The sequence below is a fragment of the Alligator mississippiensis genome, chromosome 16 (assembly GCF_030867095.1).
Source record: "Alligator mississippiensis isolate rAllMis1 chromosome 16, rAllMis1, whole genome shotgun sequence".
NCBI classification, from domain to species: Eukaryota; Metazoa; Chordata; order Crocodylia; family Alligatoridae; genus Alligator; species Alligator mississippiensis.
In genome coordinates, this window is record NC_081839.1 from 14,793,434 (window position 1) to 14,811,576 (window position 18,143).

Genomic DNA, 18,143 nt, shown 5'->3' on the forward strand with positions numbered 1-18,143 from the left:
GAAAAAAGGGTCCCGGGATATATAGACAATAGGAATGGTCCTTTTGGGCAGGACAGAGGGAACTAGAATGGCACAATAAAGATTGTTTTGTAGCTGTGCTACTTGGGACATTGGCACTCTAATAACCATCTTCTTTTAAAGGGAAAAAAACACCCTCCCTCCTTCCCAGGACCTGACCGAAAAGAAGGAGCTCCCAAAGGTGGGTGTGCTCTGGATCACTGAGGAAGCCAGGGCCTAAGATGAGCCAAGGTCCAAAAGTCAGAGGCTTGCCCCTTGTGAAGCCATGCGAGGCTTGGCTGCAATGGTTCCTCTCAGAAGAGGGAGACTGAATAAAGCTGCTTCTTTGGGAAGTCACAAGTAAGAGTTTTCCCTTCCCTTCTGAAAAGGGGCAGGTTGATACTTTATTTTTCATGACAGATACACACTGCCATTTTGTGCCCCTCTCCCCCACATGCCTCAGGTTACATCAAGCACAACAGTGTCTTTTTAGTCACTGTACAGGAAGTTGTGGACCACTGGGACCATTTCACCAATATTAGTGTTGGGCAGTTTGGGTGGGTGCATGATGACCAGGGATCCTGGTTTTCTCTGATTAAAAATAAATTTTTGGATTTAAAAAAAGTAACCTAAAATCCACATTATTCTATTATTAAAATGAAATACCACTAATATACAGATATATATATAGCAGTGTTTCATTTTAATCATGGAAACGTGGATTAAGGGTTCCTTTTTTTAATCTGAAAATTGGAGATTTTTTTATCAGAGAAAACCAGGATCTCTGATGATTGACTGGGCATTTAGGAACTCTGGCTTCATGGAAATGATGGAATGGGGGAAATTCACCCTTTGTACTCCCACTATAGACTTGGCTAGCCTGTCCATTCCCCACCGATCATCGGGGATCTAGCATACCTGTTCCTTCCATGGCTCATGAAGCCATACACCAACTAACTGGTCCTCAGGAAGGAGAACTTTAATTATTGACTCGGCAGCTGCTGGCTTCACAGATTGTAAGGGGCTGGAAGGGACCTCACAAGATCATTGGGTCCAGTTCCCCTGCACTAGACAGGAAAGACAACTGGGGTCAGGTGACTCCAGCGAGGTGACCATCCAGTCTCCTCTTAAAGATTTCCAGGGTAGGTGATTGCACCACCTCTGGAGGCAGCTTATTCCACAGTCTGGACACCTTGGCTGTAAATAAGGCTTTCCTAATGTTGAGTCTGAAACGGTCTTCCAGGATTTTGTGGCCATTAGTCCTGGTTTTCCCCAAGGGTGCCCTGGTAAACAGTTGTTCACCGAGCCCGTGGTGTATTCCCTTGATGTAGCGGTACTTGACTAATAGTCAAGTCCCCTCTCAGCCTTCTCTTGTTTAGGCTGAAGAGGTCCAAGTCCCTGATCCTTTCCTCATACGGCTTGCCTTGCAAGTCTCTGATCATATGGGTGGCTCTTCTCTGGACTCTCACAAGCTTTTCCATGTCCTTGTTGAAGTGTGGCACCCAGAACTGGACACAGTACTCCAGCTGCAGTCTCACCAATGCTGAGTAAAGTGGAAGAATCACTTCCTTGGTTTTACATGAGATGCATTGATTGCTGCATGCCAGAGTATTGTTTGCTCTGCTAGCTACAGGATCACACTGACAGCTCATGTTCATGCTATGGTCTATAATTACCTTTAGGTCCTGTTCAGTCATGGTGCTAGTCAAATTGGCACCACCAAGCCTGTAAGTATGTTTGGGATTGTTTGTCCCCAGATGGAGCACTTTACACTTCTCTGTGTTGAACCTCATCTGGTTCTGATCCATCCAACTCTCCAGCCTGTCCAGGTCCACCTGTATTTGCAGCCTATTTTCAAACATGACCACTCTCCCCTATAGCTTGGTGTCATCAGTGAAGTTGGCCAGTGAGCTCCACACTGATAAAGATGGTGGTGGAGTATGCCTTTGGGTGCTTAAAGACATATTAGAGGTCCCTGGGGGGGGGGGGGGGTCTTCCTTGAAATCCATCTCAGCAGTGTTCCTACCTTTGTGGCTGATGCTTGTATTCTGCGCAATTTATGCAAGGCAAAGATGAAAGCCTTCCTGGACACTAGGACACCTCCAGGCAGTGGACCTGGACCAAGTTCAGATGGTGCTATGATGAAGGTGTACTCCAGGTTTGTCTTCTTGGGTAGACTTACCATGAGGACACTCTTATCAGAAAAGCCTGACCACTTTATGGGGCAAGAATGTGCTGCTGCATGATGTGTGGCAGGGGGACTCAAGCAGGGGGCAAATAAGCATTTGTTAATCTTCTTTGAAACTTTTGTTCTCAATAGATATCTTTCATTCCAACAGGTGGGCTTGATGCTCCATGTTTTGGGGTAATTGGGAGTGCAGGGTGGGAGGTGTTGGGAGCTGCATTGGGAGAACATGAGGAGCTGGGCGGATGGCTTGGCCTGGGCATGAGGCATGGGAACCTGTGGGGAAACTGAGGCACCATCCTTCAGAGGGCTGAATATAAAATGGTAGGGGAGATGGGAACACTTGGGAAAGCATGACAGGTGTTTGGTTGGGCTGCCATGGGCCACTGTGTTCACTGGTGCATTCCCATCCTGGGCTTAGAGGGCTATTTCTTCAGCTTGCACACTGTGGAAGACTTGTTAATTGCTGGCTTTGTGATTTATTGTTCATATCTCCATAGCAACCCTCTCCCCTCCCCCTCAGGCTAGCTACAGCTTGAGTCAGAAGAGGGAGGGTGGGCAGGGAAAAAACCAGCCACATCCTGGCAGGGAAACTTCCATAAGGAAGGCTCCAAGCTGCAGGGATGGGGATGCTTGGCAAAACATAAGAAATGCTTGGCTGGGTTGGTAGGTGCATAGGAACCTGTGGGGTAACTGAAGTGCATTCAAGGCCTCAAGCTAGGCAGAGGATGCAATGGGAAAGCTGTGGAGAAGGAGAAGCAGGGGCAGAGGGCAGAGAGGGAAAGGAAAACAGGGCACAGGCAGGTTGGCAAGAAACACACAAGGAGCTCATTTCAGTGCAAACAGTGAAAACTTTATTTATTTTCCAATAAAACCATGCATGTGCAAATTGCAAACTAGTGCAGACTGTTAACTGTGGTGCAAACTCCAATATACCGTGCAATCATAACAAGTGCAACCACAACATAGACACTGCGCTGACTACTATTTCCCCTGATGGCTTGGAATGCTGTGGCATGGCAGCATGTCGCTTCAGTCTGAGGTGAGGGGTTCCAAGCAGCTTGAGAGGTCCATCTGCATGAGCAGGTTTTCTTACTCTGCTGCTAGGGACTGACTCAGGTCACCAAAGCATAGCAGTTGTTTTTGACAGCTCTTCCCCACTGCTGGGGGACAGGTATCTGGTAGGCTGCTGGCATGGGCAACTGGTGCCACCTTAGTCAGAGGGGGCATGTGCTCCCCCCCAGCAACCAGTCAGTGACCAGGGTGGGGGTCCCCCAGTAGCCAATCTCATCGACTTGGGGGGGGGAAGGGAAGGAGTCCCCCACAGCAAAACTTACTGACCAGTGAGGAGCCATGCTGCTCCCAAAAACAGCTGACCAGGGGGTCGGGTGACCAGAAATGCCGAAGAATAAGAGGGAAGGAAAGAAGAACAACAGGGTGGCCAGAGGTAAGAGAGCCATAGTTGCTGTGGCTATCCTTGGAGAGAGGACCTTGATCAGTCCTGGTGAACCCCTGAGGAATGAGCAACCAGAGGAGTGGCTGCCCTTGAAGAATGAGCAAATTAGGAGTTAAGGGCTTCTTTTAGTTTACATTTTGGGGCAGCACTGAACAAGCCCCAGTAGTGGCCTGGGCAGGGCTTCCAGTGCCAGATGGGGATTTAAGTTCCAACAGAGTGGGGAGCGTCCAGAAACAGGGCACCTGAGGTCTGAGCAGCTTTGCTGCTACACTGCAAAGTCAGCTTAGGTTCCCATACTGTGGACATGGAGTAGGGCCCTGGGCAGCTAGAGCAAAAGTATCCAGGAGAAGAGGTTCCTGGCCAGACATGCATCTGGGAATATGCCAACCTTGCAGATGCACCCCAGTGTGGCCAGGAAAAACTACTTCACAGTCAGGGTGTCCAGACTGTAGAATAAACTCCCTTCAAAGGTGGTGCAGTCACCTACCCTGGAGGTTTTCAGGAGACTACACAGTTACCTCGCTGGGGCAATCTAACCCCAGTTGTCTTCCTGCCTAGAGTGGGGGGGGGGTAGACCCAATGATCTGCAATGTCCCTTCCAGCCCCTAACAATCTATGAATCTATGAAACTAGATTAGGCCTGGGGCAGGGGCAGGATCCCTATGGCTTGCTGTGTGTGGGGCTGTATGAAGCTTTACCTTGCTTGGGCTGCTGGCTGAGACAGCTGTGGCTTTCCTCCATAGTCATCTTTATTCCTCAGATGGCTGAAGCAGAAGCAACTTAGAGGCTGACAGGGGAGTGAGTGCTGTGCTAGCTGGGTGAGCCCAATTGGCTGGCTGGGTGCCAGGGAGCTAGTTCAGAGTACTGACCGCTGCACCCCCAAGCTCTGTTCCCCTGGTCCTTATCCACTGGAGCCATGGGGAAAGCTGTGGTGCCCTGCAAACGCAGTCAAGCTGCTGGAGAGAGACAGCACCAATTTGAAGAAAAGAAGCCAGATGAACTGTGCAGAAACTTCAATTAATGCTTCAAGTGAAGTTCCTGCACCCTATGCCTGGTTCTGGGGAAGAGATGCAGACAGCACAGTCCCTGGCATGGGAGAGTGGGAGAAGTCCTGGAGAGCCAACCATCTCTGAAAAGCTCTGGGAGCCCCTAGCCCTTATCCCCTAGCACCCAACCTATGCCTGCCTGACCTGAGAGCAATGAGACATAATAGTAACCTTCAATTACCCATCAAGTCAGCAGCAGGTAATTTATTTTTTCCCATGGTTTCCCATTATTTTTCCCCATCCTGGAGGCTGGCTGGGAACAAGAAGGGGCACAGCAATGTCCAGGAAGGGGTCTGGGAGGGCCCAGGGGAGAAACAAGGTTGGGAGGGACTAGATCAGGAAAGGGGCAGGATCCCAGGGCTTGCTGTCTTGGGAGTTATGCCACACCAGGCCATTGCTATGGGATAATGGGTGGGAATGTAGGATAGTCTTTAAATTAAGTGGCTAATCCTTGAATAGGCCTGACTAGCTATTGACCCATACACAATTCCCTTGGGCAATGCATGGGTGCAATAGACATAACCCATGCATTATGCACAAACACAGTACTCTCATTCTCCTGGTCAACTTGTTGGGGTAGGGGGAGGGCATCAGCAGTGAATGCAAGCCCAGCACCTAGCTAAACCCAGCATCCAAAGGCACCTGTGGGCATTGAGCAGGTGCCATAGGTGTTACTATCACTCCCTGACATATACCCTGACACTCTTCTTACTTGTCTGCTATGCCTTGATGGAAAAATAAAGATGATAAGAAAAGAGCACAGTTTGGGGTGTTCTCCTTAAGATGCCTTGGGATACTGTCTGGAGTCTTTTCACAGGGCTCCTACCACCCCTTCACTCTGCCCTGATCACACCTGTGCTGTCTGGACCTTGATGTCACTTTGGGTGCTTCATCCCTCTTTCTTCATCTACTGGGGTCTCATGGTCACAAAAATTCTCTGTTTTCTTCTTTTCCCACCAGCAATATCCCTAGGGAGATGACATTCTGCTGCCCTCCCTCTTACTGGGCTGTTTGCTTCACAGCCCCAGTGAGGGTTAAACGATAGTCCTCTGTGCACTGGCCCTTTAAATCCTCAGGGTCACAGCCATCAGGATCCCTTAGCAATACAGGCAGCTGTCAATCATTTTATTGTTGGCTGCCAGTCCTCTTCCCTGAGTTCCCCTCTGCCCCATAAGGAAGTTTGAGGAAGTCCCCGCAGGTCCTCACTTCAGCTCCTCCAGCCTCTTTGCCCTCAGGCAGACCTTTCCACAGCTCAGCACTCACCCAGGCCATCACTCACCTGCTCCTTCAGGATGTCACTCAGCTTCTCCAGCTTCAGTGATGAGTACCTGCCTCCAGTGTTGCTCGGCTTGTCACCTTTGCTTCACCCCTCATCGCAGCCCTATCCTCTCTGGCTGGCCCCTGCCCTGAGAGCAATCTGTCTCTTCCTCCCTGTGTGCCTTTTACCTTTCAGCTCCTTCCCTGGGGAGTCAATCTACCCAGTCCCTGCTTCCATGTGTGGTCCTGCAGGACTTTGTTGGGAACACCTGAGTTCCCTGGTCTGTCATTGTTCTGCCTTTCCTGCTATGGTCCAGCTGCAAGTAAGTTTTCTTCTTTGATTAGGATGGCACATCCCCTTTTCCCCTGTAATAGGCACTCGATCTGGTGCCCTGTTACAGCACCCATTCCCAAACTACAGTCCAGAGACCCCCCAAGCTATGAGATGCCCCATAACCCCATCTCCCTAAAGTCATGTGATGTCCACCTCCCAAGGCTCCTGAACACAATACCAGCCACTTTTTCCTGCAGCCCAGAGTTGCTGAGACTTACTGGTTTCTGGGTTCTCTGTGTCCATCTAATCAATTGCAGTGTCATCCAAGCTGTCCCCATCTTCTCCAGTGTTGCTCTGGATCTCAGTTTTATGCACAGGATTCAAGATCAGGATTACAGCCTGAATGGAAAACAAGTCCTTGGAACACAGGTGGTCATGCTCTTGCTCTTGCTTTTGCTCTTGCTATTGCATGGCAGCAGGCAGATGCTGGGAGGCTGTCTTATCAGTCACTGTCTTCATCGTGCTCATGGCACCAAACCAGGACCAAGGATGTGCATTGCATGGTTTGTCAGAGAACAACAGCATGGTCCTTTTCAAGGATGTTGGCCAGCTCCTTATGGTAGGGGATCACAGTTCTCACTGAACCTGACATTGTTGATCTCCCTGTCATGCATGTACAGCAGTTTTAGGGACTTAATTTTGGTGCGGATCTGCAGCCACTCTCAGTGGTACCTCCAAGCCACTATCTGAACTGCAATTTGCTCATAGACTTCCTGGTTCTGTCTATTGCTCTTTGTGCCCTTGTCAACAGTGGCAATGGCAATCTCCTCACCTTGGATAGTGATGAAGTCCAGCACCTTACTGTGACTCTAATTTGACGGGCACCAAGGGAGTTCTGGGTGGAGGCATCCTTTGGCTCATTCTTTGGTGAAGGTGGGTAGATTGGATGTACTAAGAAGGTAAGACAGCTTGCACTATATTCTCTGCTGGCCATATCCTCTGCTGGCTGCTTGCACTGGTTGCACAGGGTCATACCCCTGGGGAGCAGAAAGAGGAACTGGCTTGGTGCCAGTACCACCCTCTGGGCAATCTGGTTCAGGGTATGGAAAGTTTGTTCACACAGAAGGGAGGGGACACAGAATCCTGGGATTCTGAAGGACTGAAATTTGGTCACATTATCTCAGCAGACTGGTCATACTTTACTATAACAAAAACTGGATAACACGAATCACAGATAAACCTATCCTTGAGTGGGGTAACTTGAAGATGGCTAAAGGGTGCTTAAAATGAGTGTTCATGTTTTAATGTGTAGATAATCAAGTGTTTTAAGAGCACTTTTTGTAGCCTAAAAGTAATGTGTAACAAGGCCTAAGGTCAAACTAAACTAGTTTAACTCAGGTAGCTTTACCTCTGATTCTTTCATGAGTAATTCTCCACAGATTAAAACATTTATGGCTAGACAATAAAAAATAAAACTCTTAAAATGACTGTCCATAAAGTCCATAAAAAATCCAGTCATCCATATAAACACTAAGCAACCAAAAATTAATTGAAGATTCCTTCTCAGAGGCAAGTGTTGAAGGATAGAGTAGAGCATCACCACCTGGTATTTAAGCAGGAACTAGAGGAAGCATTTTCTTGGGGCATTGTAACCCATGGCCCCTCCCCTGCAAGCCATGTGCTGCTGCTATGTCCCTGCCTATAACACTGCCACAGGTAAACCAACAGTAGTCCTTCTTTGGGTGTCTTTACCGGGATATGGGTCACAGGGCCAGTGAGGGTAAGGTCTAGGGGGGGGCAGCACCGTGTGACAAACTTGGGACATCAGGGTTTGAGGGTGAATGGAGGACCCTGTTGGGAGAAGCACAGTTTAAAACCATTACCGCAGTCAAGCAAGGTTGCCAACCCAATTTCTTTCTTTTTTACAGATAATCTGCACATATTTTACTAACAACCAAACTTTACTGTAGTTGATGTTGAACCCAGCCTTTGTCCAGACCCTGACAGAATAGTTATATTAACATTATATAAACCATATGTCAGTAAAAAATAATTTGGTTGTGTGGAGGAGCACCAGTGGGGTGCTTGCCACAGAGTGTAGGCTGCAACAGGCTGGAGGAGTGCCTGTATGGAAGTCAGCAGAGAGACACTCTGAAGAGTCAGTTTTAGGGGGGAGGTGTGTGGGGGAGCACCAGTCAGGTGATCACCACTTCAGGGCTATCACAGGCTCTGCAGGGAACCTGTTTTTGGGAGCAGCAGGGAAAAGTCTTTGCTAAACATTGTAAGGGGGAAGGTGGGTGTCAGAGTACCATAGGTGCTCTGCCACTTTAAGACCTGGGTCACGCAGCTGACAGGTGTGGCCCAGCCCTGACGAGCGAGCGGTCATTTTAAGTCCCAGGCCAGCAGGGCTGGAGGTAGCAGTTTGCTGCCAGGCACCGAGGAAGCATCTCCCAGAGGAGCTGCTGGTCTGAGAACAGCTTGGAGGTAAGGGTGAGGCAAGGGGAAAGGAGGAGGCCTCATTTGTACTTGGCATGACCTAAAACGACATCCTCCCCCAGTTGGGAGGCCCCTTTATGGAGAGCATCTGGGGGAGTTACCTGACTGAGACCAGGGGCAGAGGCAACACAGTATTTTGTGAACCACCCAGCACTCATTCAGAAGGGTAGCAGGAAATGCCCAAAAGGCTGCACGCTTGCTGGCTGGGGAGTGAAGAGAATCCAGCCTGAGGAGTCTTTGGGATAGGGCAGGGTCAGTGTGGTCCCTGGGAGAGAAGAGGCAGTATGAGTCAGGCCCAGGAAGGGCGGTATGAAAGAGACTGGGTGAGAGCCAGTGGAGCATGAGAGGCCTCAGTGAGAGGGAGGCACTATGAGTGTGGCCCTTAGCAGGCTAGAAAGAGAGAGGCTCAATATTGTGATGAGTTGGACCCAGCCTCAGGCCAGAACTTAGCACAACTGTTAGCAACATGTGCAAGGCATAGGACATATGTTGGGATGGTTGGAGCATGTACTTTTGGCCCTTGTCAACAGGGCAGTCAAAGGGCAGCCTCCTGCCTAATTAACAATTCAATTATTTGCAATCAAGGCATGGCAGGAAATCAGATGGATGGCTTTCCCCAAAGACAGGTGGGTGGCCAGTGCTGTGCTGGTCAGGGAGGCCCCACTTGTCACAGGTTGCCAGTAAAATGTTTGCCAGTTGTCAGTAAACGATTTGGCTTGGGTTGGCAACCCAATTCTCTGTAAGGTAACTGATCGATTTTTCATATTTTTGCACTGCAGTGACCAATCCTGTTCTGCAGGGAAGCACCCGTGAGCCCAAATTACCCTGATGCCTGGAGAGTTGTATAAGGCTCAGGCTCATTTTCCTTCAGTTCTCATGTTTTCCTCTGAGCGATACCAAATGAAACATGTATTACATCCCACTGACTAAGTACTGCAAAAGAGTGGGGGTTATGCATGTGTCAGCCTATGAATCACATTTCTGTTCTCTGAATGCCTGATGTATTTCATTCTTTATTGGTCTCTGGAGTACTTTCAGGAACAAAATTCTGACACTGCAAGGAGAAACTGTCAAAAAAGCTGTGACAGAGCCATAAAGGGCCCACAGCTTTGAATGACTTTCCCCAGAGAAACAAGCTACCAGCAAGACTACTGACTCAAAGAGCAGAGACAGAACAGACGTCAAAGACAGTTTTATAAAGAGAAATTCTCTGCAAGTAATGGGAGCCATTTCATCACCAGAAACAGAGGGCACAGATGGAAAAAAAGGGACTTCACCTTCCCTAAAGAACTTGGAACAAAGCCAAACCTCGAATGGGTAGTGAAGAGACCGAGGGGGTCCCCACTCACTGCTGTCCCACCCCCACTACCAACACCACCGCTACTGCCTGTGGGCAGTCACCATGCCACCCCAGCCTCTGGGGGCACACGTCGTTCATGCTGTGATGACATTCTTTAGTGTTTAGCAACATACGTGTAAACACTGACAAAGCTTGCAAGGGCCTGAGAGTGCTTCAGCATGAGGCTGTCTTCTGTCTAGCACTTAACTGGAGCATCCTCATGCCCCAGCCAGCTCCTCTGCAGCATGTTGACCTGGGTCGGAGCAGCCACAGGCTGGTAGGCTGACTCTCTGGTCTCTCTGCGAGCCAGGGCTTCTCTGCTGTAGCAAAATGTGCTGTGATTCTGGGCAAACATATAAACAAAGCACCCAGGAGCAATAAAGTCCAGTGTGATGTTCACTGATGTTTATTGCATCACATTAAATTCATATATAGTTTCATCCACCCTGAGCCAGGCTTTGCCACAGCTCCGATTGATAGTGTTAGCAGATTTTGACGACCTCCCAGAAGTCTTCTGTTTCTCTGGAGAGTACCTGAACCACTGAGCTTCAGGATATTCTGGGATGTTTTCTGCTGAAATTGTTCCATTTTTTAATAAATATTCACTGAAATAAATACTGGAACCCATGCATATTGTGTTCCTGGTAAGGACCCTAATAACTGGGCCATAGAGTAATTTTCACCTACCCACCCACTCACTTTCTCTTTGGTTCAGTGAATATTTAATGAATATAACTATTCAGCCTGGAAGACCTTGGTTTAAAACTCTGCTTTAAATTAGGCAGAGAGTGCTTTTGAATCCTAGTGTCCCACATCCTAGGTGAGAGTGCTAAACACAGGACTATCAGGCACATGGGATGGCAGTAACATCATCATCTCCTCAGTTTTTAAATCTAACCTTTTGCTTTTATTAAGAATACCCCAAAACTAAAGTTAGTTTCAGGTCTAGTGGAACACTTACTTCAACCTGAAATTAATTCCATTTACTCCAAATACTCCAAAAAGTTTCAAATCTCTAACCTGGACAAAATGTTTTTGATTTTTCAGTTTGACCATCAAACCAAAAATCTCATGTGCAATTAAAGAAGTAATATATTTTAATGGCTAAACAGAAGCACTTATGCAGTTCATAATTTACCAGAATTTGTGCCATACACTATAATTAAGGGAGTTTTAGGGGAGGATTTCAGTCACATGAATCAGAGCAACATCTTCAGCAACATTAGCAAAGATAAGGATAATGAAGATTATACACCTTCATGCTTCAGGGCATAAACTGATCAGCATTTAAACTGAAGAAATTTGTCCCATGTACAATAAACTAGAGCACATTTATAAAGGTTTCTACTACATCTGGTACTGGTCAGTCTCAGAAGACATGTCTACACAAGATGCTTAACTGCACAGTACTGTAGTTTACTGTGTAGTAAAGGCATGCATTTACACTTGTGCAGGCTTACTGTGCTGTAAACATGCTTAATCACAAGTAAATTTGCTACCTGTGATTAATAACTGCATAGTAATGCATGTGTAGACATGACCTGGGAGCAAGTTTGCAGTCAGGTCAGACCTGCCACTAGGGGACAGACCTGAGGCTAGCCACAGGACTCTGGGCTGGGAGCCTCTCCTGCCCCAGGGCTGGGCTGTCTCTATGGCAGCCCGTGTCTCAGGTTTTAAAAGCCTGCAGGCATTTTGAGCCCTGGAGCCACTCCAGGCCAGGCCCCTGTGTTCCCCTGAGCTGGCCACAGGCCAGCTGCCCTAGCCTGCCTTCACTTTGGCATTGCTGCCTGGCACTGCACCTTCAGGCTGCTGTAGGCTCCAGCCTAGCCTGCCAGCACCTGCTTCAGCAGCCCATCCCCAGCAGCCTGCCCTTATCTTGCAGCTGTCTGCCAGTGCTGTGCTGGGTCCCTGTGCTGGTTGCTGCAGGCAGCTTCCCAGGACCAGCAACACAGGGGCAGCCATGCAGAGGCCCAAAGACAAGGTGTGGGACCCATAATGGCAACCTCCTCATCCACACCTGTGCCCACACCTGTGCCCACCACCTGGGGCCCCAACTGGTCTGTGGAAGAGACATGGTGCCGTGTGGCAAGGCAAAGGTGCAGCACTAGTTCGACTGGGGTGGGTGCTCCAATGCCGTCATCTATGAAGGGCTGTCAGGCTGGTTGAGGGAGACTGGGCACAACCAGTTGGCACAGCAGTCAAGGCCTTACAGGCACAGTGGGTTGCCATACACAATCATCTGTAAGTCCATGCCATTTATGCGGTAACTGATGGACATCCTTATGCCCCAGGACCCAGGCCGCAGCTGTGCGGACTATAACAGCATGGGTGGCTTGCCCAAGCCCCCACCTTGGCTTGGCACCCATGGCAACATGTCACCTTCAGGCATCTAGCAGCCCATTCTGCCAAGCTGTCCAGTTGAAGTCTCCACCAGCAGCTCTCAGAGCCTAGGCCAGAACTTGCCCCAACAGCTCCCCAGCCCTAACCCCCACCATAACGCATGGCCATCCATAACACCACCAGCCACCAGCAGTGCCAGCTCCCACCAGCTGGGCAGCTGCCTGCTGCAACCCACCATCCAAGGACACTGCCTGGAGCCCCATGCCATTGCCAACAGCTGTACCCACATAGAACATGGCCATGTGGTAAGGCCTGCAATGGGTGAAATGCCCTCCCTGCCCTGGCCCTAACACTTGCCCCTGCCCATGGCTCCTGCCCCTGCCTTCCCTCTCCACCCAGCCTGCCCACACTCCCCTGGTCCCAGATTCTCTCCCACATCATGCAGGGAGGTGGGAAACAGTGCCAAACTTTATCAACCATCCTGTGCCCCCACAGCTAGGCAGGCACAGGTCTTTCATATGCCAAGGAATACATTGATGCCAGCATCAATGTCCTCGTCAGCAGCAAGGGGCAGGGACATGTAGCACAGCCGCAGGTAGACCTCCAGGTAGTGGCAGAGGTTGTGGGGAACCGGTATACTGGGGAACCGGTATACTAGGGAACCAGTATACTAGGGATGATCCCGGGAAACAATTTCCACAGGAAGGAACATTTGACCAAGATAAAATTGTTCATTTGCGTGGCGCCCTAGAATCTGAGGGAGGAAAGATTTCTCAAAGTCAGTGGAATGTGTTTTTTAATTGGTATGAGGAGATGTCTAAAAGACGCTCTGAATCTCAAAATTGAAGTTTAAAAGATTTTCAGGAAAAATTAAAACAACAGTTGAAGGCTGTTAGGGAGAAATTGGCTGCTCCCCCAAATTATACGCCGGCCACCGTTCCGTTGTATCCAGCTTTGCCCGGGGCACCCCCTTCAGAACCAGCAGAAGACATGCTTGACTTCTGTCCAAATCCTGCTCTTTTGGGACTCCCACATCAGCAACAACCAGTTCACCATCAGGCTGCAGCCCAGGCTAGTGACTCATCAGCTGAGACTCTAATAACCACAGAGTCTGTTAGTCCAGACTCAACTACCTCTCCTGCTGCTCCGACATTCAAAAGGATGAATTTAGGCCTGGAGAGATCCCCTATTAATCTTAGATCTAGTAGTGCACAGGTTTATCCATTAAGACAAATGCCAGGCATCGGCACGAATGGAGCAAACATAATAACTGTGTATGCACCCTGGACACCAGGTGATCTTTACAATTTAACTCAGAAATTCCCGAAAATCAGGGAGGATCCAGAAAAATTTCAGGAAGAGTTACAAATTGTTATAACCTGTTATAATCCAACATGGGCTGATACAGACCAACTTTTACAAGCCATTTTGCCCAAAGAAACTAAAAGGCACCTCTACACTTCCTGTCCGTGGCCAACTGAAGACCTGGGAACTGGTCAGGACTTTATTGACAAAAGAAAAGCTTTAGTTCACACAGGTCTTACAATCTGTCCCAAGAGGGCAGACTGGACCAAGATACATACTTGTAAGCAAAATAAAAATGAACACCCTAGTGACTATTTAGAACGCCTCAAACAGGCATTTGAACGACATTCAGGAATGAATGATCTGGTCAACAACGCAAAGCAGGCCATCGTTGCTGCTTTTGTTCAAAGACTTAACCCTAAGATTTCTGAAAAAATTCAAACAGTAATTATCGGCTGGGAAACCAAAGATTTAACAGAAGTCCTTGCTGCAGCTAATCATTTTTATAACAAATTGGAACGGTCCAAAGACAATGCCGAGTTCAAGTTAATGGCCTTACAGATTTCTCAGTTGCAAGGTCCAGGCAGAGGAAGAGGACAGGGATGTGGCCGAGGAAGGGGAGGCCTGGGTGGATATGGGAGAGGCTATGGAAACCAGTGTCACTATTGTAAGCAAGAAGGACATTGGAAATCAGAATGTCCCAGATGCTCCGGCCAAGGACCCAAACCCCAGCCCCCACCTCCTCTGCCTGTCAATTTTCCCAGTGTTGAATAGGACAGCCTGAGGGACAGTGACATTATCGCGCCTTTGCTTGCTACTGACCAATCTGGTCCGCTTGTTGAATGCCTTATTTCTGGTAAATCTGTCTCCTGTCTTATCGATACCAGAGCCTCTTGATCCACACTCAAGGCCACAGAATTTCCTTTCCTACCTCATTCTCCTGAAACTGTAAATGCTGTTGGTATAGGCGGACAACCTATCCCACATCCCGTCTCTGAACCTATATCTGTCTCAATTGGCCCTTTGTCTGAAAATCATGCCTTTCTTCTTAGTCCCTGTGCTCCTGTCAACCTTCTTGGGAAGGATTTGCTGTGTAAACTGGGATGCATGATTTATTGTAACCCAGAGGCTGTTTACCTTGAAGTACCGGAACATAGGGAAACCGAGCTTGTGGCTTTGCTAACCCAAGAGTACTCTGATCCCAACACTTCCTTCTTCCGAGAGGAACTGTTGGCACGGGTACCTCCACAGCTGTGGTCCACCCATGCGAATGAAGTGGGGCACATGCTGAGTGCTGAACCAGTGCATATTACTTTAAACCCTGCCAAGCCACTTCCTCATGTCCCACAGTACTCTATCTCAAAGGAAGCTGAGGAAGGAATTAAGCCTGTCATTTCCTCACTCCTTGAGCAAAGGATTATTGTCCCAATACGCTCCCCTTGCAACACACCTATCCTACCTGTTAAGAAACCTGGTAAAGATACGTAGCATTTTGTACAAGACCTCCAAGCTGTAAATGCTGCTGTTTTACCTGCTTTCCCTGTGGTCCCTAACCCTGCTACTATTCTTTTCTGTATCCCCTCTGACGCTGCTTATTTTACAGTAGTAGACCTTTGTTCTGCTTTTTTCTCAATCCCTGCTCATAAGGATAGCCAGTATCTGTTTGCATTTACTTATCAAGGACTCCACTATACCTGGACAAGACTCCCTCAGGGATATACATAATCTCCCACTCTGTTTTCCCAGATCCTAAAAAAGGATTTAGATTCTATCATGTTCAAAGAGGGGTCCACCCTTGTTCAGTATGTTGATGATCTGCTGTTAGCCTCACCCACTTTAGAAGCCTGCAAGCAAGATACTTTGATACTCCTTACAGCCTTAGCTCAGAAGGGCCACAAAGCCTCAAAATCTAAACTACAGCTTTGTAAGCCTAAGGTACGCTATTTGGGGCATGATATTTCAGCAGGAGAACGCCACCTTTCCTCTGGTAGAATTGAAGCTATCCTTTGCATTCCCAAACCTATGACTAGGAAACAAATGAGGGGATTCCTAGGTGCAACAGGTTATTGCAGACAGTGGATCCTGAGTTATGCTGCTCTCACAAAACCCTTGCAATCGTTTACCCGTGATACCACTCTAGAACCTCTACCTTGGACTCCTGAAGCTGAGCAAGCATTTGCAGCCCTTAAACAAGCCCTTACTATTGCTCCCGCTCTTGGACTCCCTAATTACATAAAACCTTTTACTTTGTTTTGTCATGAATGGGAAGGAATTGCTTTAGGAGTACTTACTCAGCTGCATGGTGAGAAGCATCACCCAATTGCATATTATAGTTCTGCTCTTGATCCTGTGGCTATGGGATTTCCCCCTTGCCTCCGTTCAGTAGCCACTGCTGCTTTATTAGTTGAAAAGGACAATACTCTAGTTCTAGGACACCCTTTAACTGTTGCAGTTCCCCATGCTGTGATGGCTCTTCTTCTGAAGGGCAAGACTCAGCATATTTCCAATTCCTGTCTTACTAAATATGAGAAACTTTTGCTGTCAGCTGCAAATGTAACCTTAAATCGCTGTTCAATTTTGAATCCGGCATCACTTCTGCCAATTGCCTCTGATGGTGAGCCTCATGATTGCCTATCTGTCACAACTCAATTGTTAACCCCTCGAACTGACCTTAAGGACATTCCTATCCCAAACTCTGACCTTGTTCTGTTTGTAGATGGTTCCTGCCTTAGAAATGATGCTGGCAAATTAGTTGCGGGATATGCAGTATGCACTCAGCATGCTGTTTTAGAAGCCTATTCCTTACCTCAAGCTCGTTCTGCTCAAGTTGCTGAACTCATTGCTTTAACACGTGCCTGCATCCTTGCAAAAAATCAAATCACAACCATTTATACTGACTCTAAGTATGCTTTTAGTGTTGTTCATGATTTTGGACAAATTTGGAAACAAAGAGGATTCCTCACTTCATCAGGAGCCCAAATCAGTCATGGTTGTTATGTCAAAGAACTTTTGGAAGCTGTTCAATTGCCCTCTGCTATTGCCATTGTTAAATGTAAAGCTGATGAAAAACCCTTTGATGATGTCACACGAGGAAATGATCTGGCAGATTGTTCTGCCAGAAATGCGGCCCTTTCTGGCCCGCAGGCTCCTAACTCTGTTTTTGTTTATTTTCAGCAAACCGATCTCCTCTGGCTAGCCTTTCTTCAAGATCAGGCCACAAAAAAGGAAAAACTCGACTGGCTGCGTGCAGGATGTTCACTGCACCCTGATCCTCTATGGCGTTCCCCGGACGGCTGCCTGGTAGCACCTAGAGAACTTTTGCCATACCTTGCTCGTCTGACTCATTCAGAAGCCCATACCAGCAAGGGAGGCATGATTGCTGCAGTACAAAAGGATTGGTTTGCCCCAAATTTTCCTTCCATGGCACAACAGTACTGCAGCTCCTGTCCCATCTGTTTAGCTCACAACATTGGGCAACGGGTAAAAACGACACCTGCAGCCCATCGCCCTCCATGGGGACCATTTGTGAACTTGCAAATTGATTTCGTGCAACTACCTAAATGTTGTTCTTATGAATACATTCTTGTTATTATTGATGTGTTCTCTGGATGGGTAGAAGCCTACCCATGCGTACATGCTGATTCCATCACTGTAGCCAAAAAATTGCTCAAAGAATTCATCCCTAGGTTTGGATTGCCCCTTGCAATAGATAGCGACAGAGGCACCCATTTCACAGGACAGATAGTAAAAAACATCTGCCAAGCACTCAACATACAGCAACAACTATACTGCAGTTATCATCCACAGTCAAGTGGTGCTGTAGAACGTAAAAACTCAGATTTGAAAACACACATTTCAAAGATCTGTGCTGAAACAGGTCTCAAATGGCCTGATGCACTACCCATTGCTCTTATGCACATTAGAAACACCGTCAACAGAAAACATGGATTAACCCCTTATGAAATACTCATGGCATGACCCATGAGAATGCCGGCTACACCACCTGTAGCCCCACACCAAGCAGACCTACAATTAACTGATGAAACTCTGCTAAATTATTGCAAAGCATTAATGAAGTGTGCTAGGTCTGTTCATTCACAGGTCCAAGAAGCTTTACCTCAACCACCGGATGTTCCTTGTCACAGCCTTGAGCCAGGAGATTGGGTCTACATAAAGGTTTATCAACAGAAAAACGCACTCCAACCCAGATGGAAAGTGCCCTTTCAAGTGCTTCTGACCACTAACACTGCTGTTTTGTTGCCAAGGTCATCAGACATGGACTCAAGCCTCGCGCTGCGAGAAGGTATCACCTCCATTGGACCCCGAGGCAGCTGTATTTCAACCAAGATTGGAACCTTTCCCTGAGGCCAAGGACAAAGACCCTCAGGACCTCACTCAAGCAAGTGAGGAGCATCAAGGCGCAAGTGATAGTGATCTCACTGATGAAC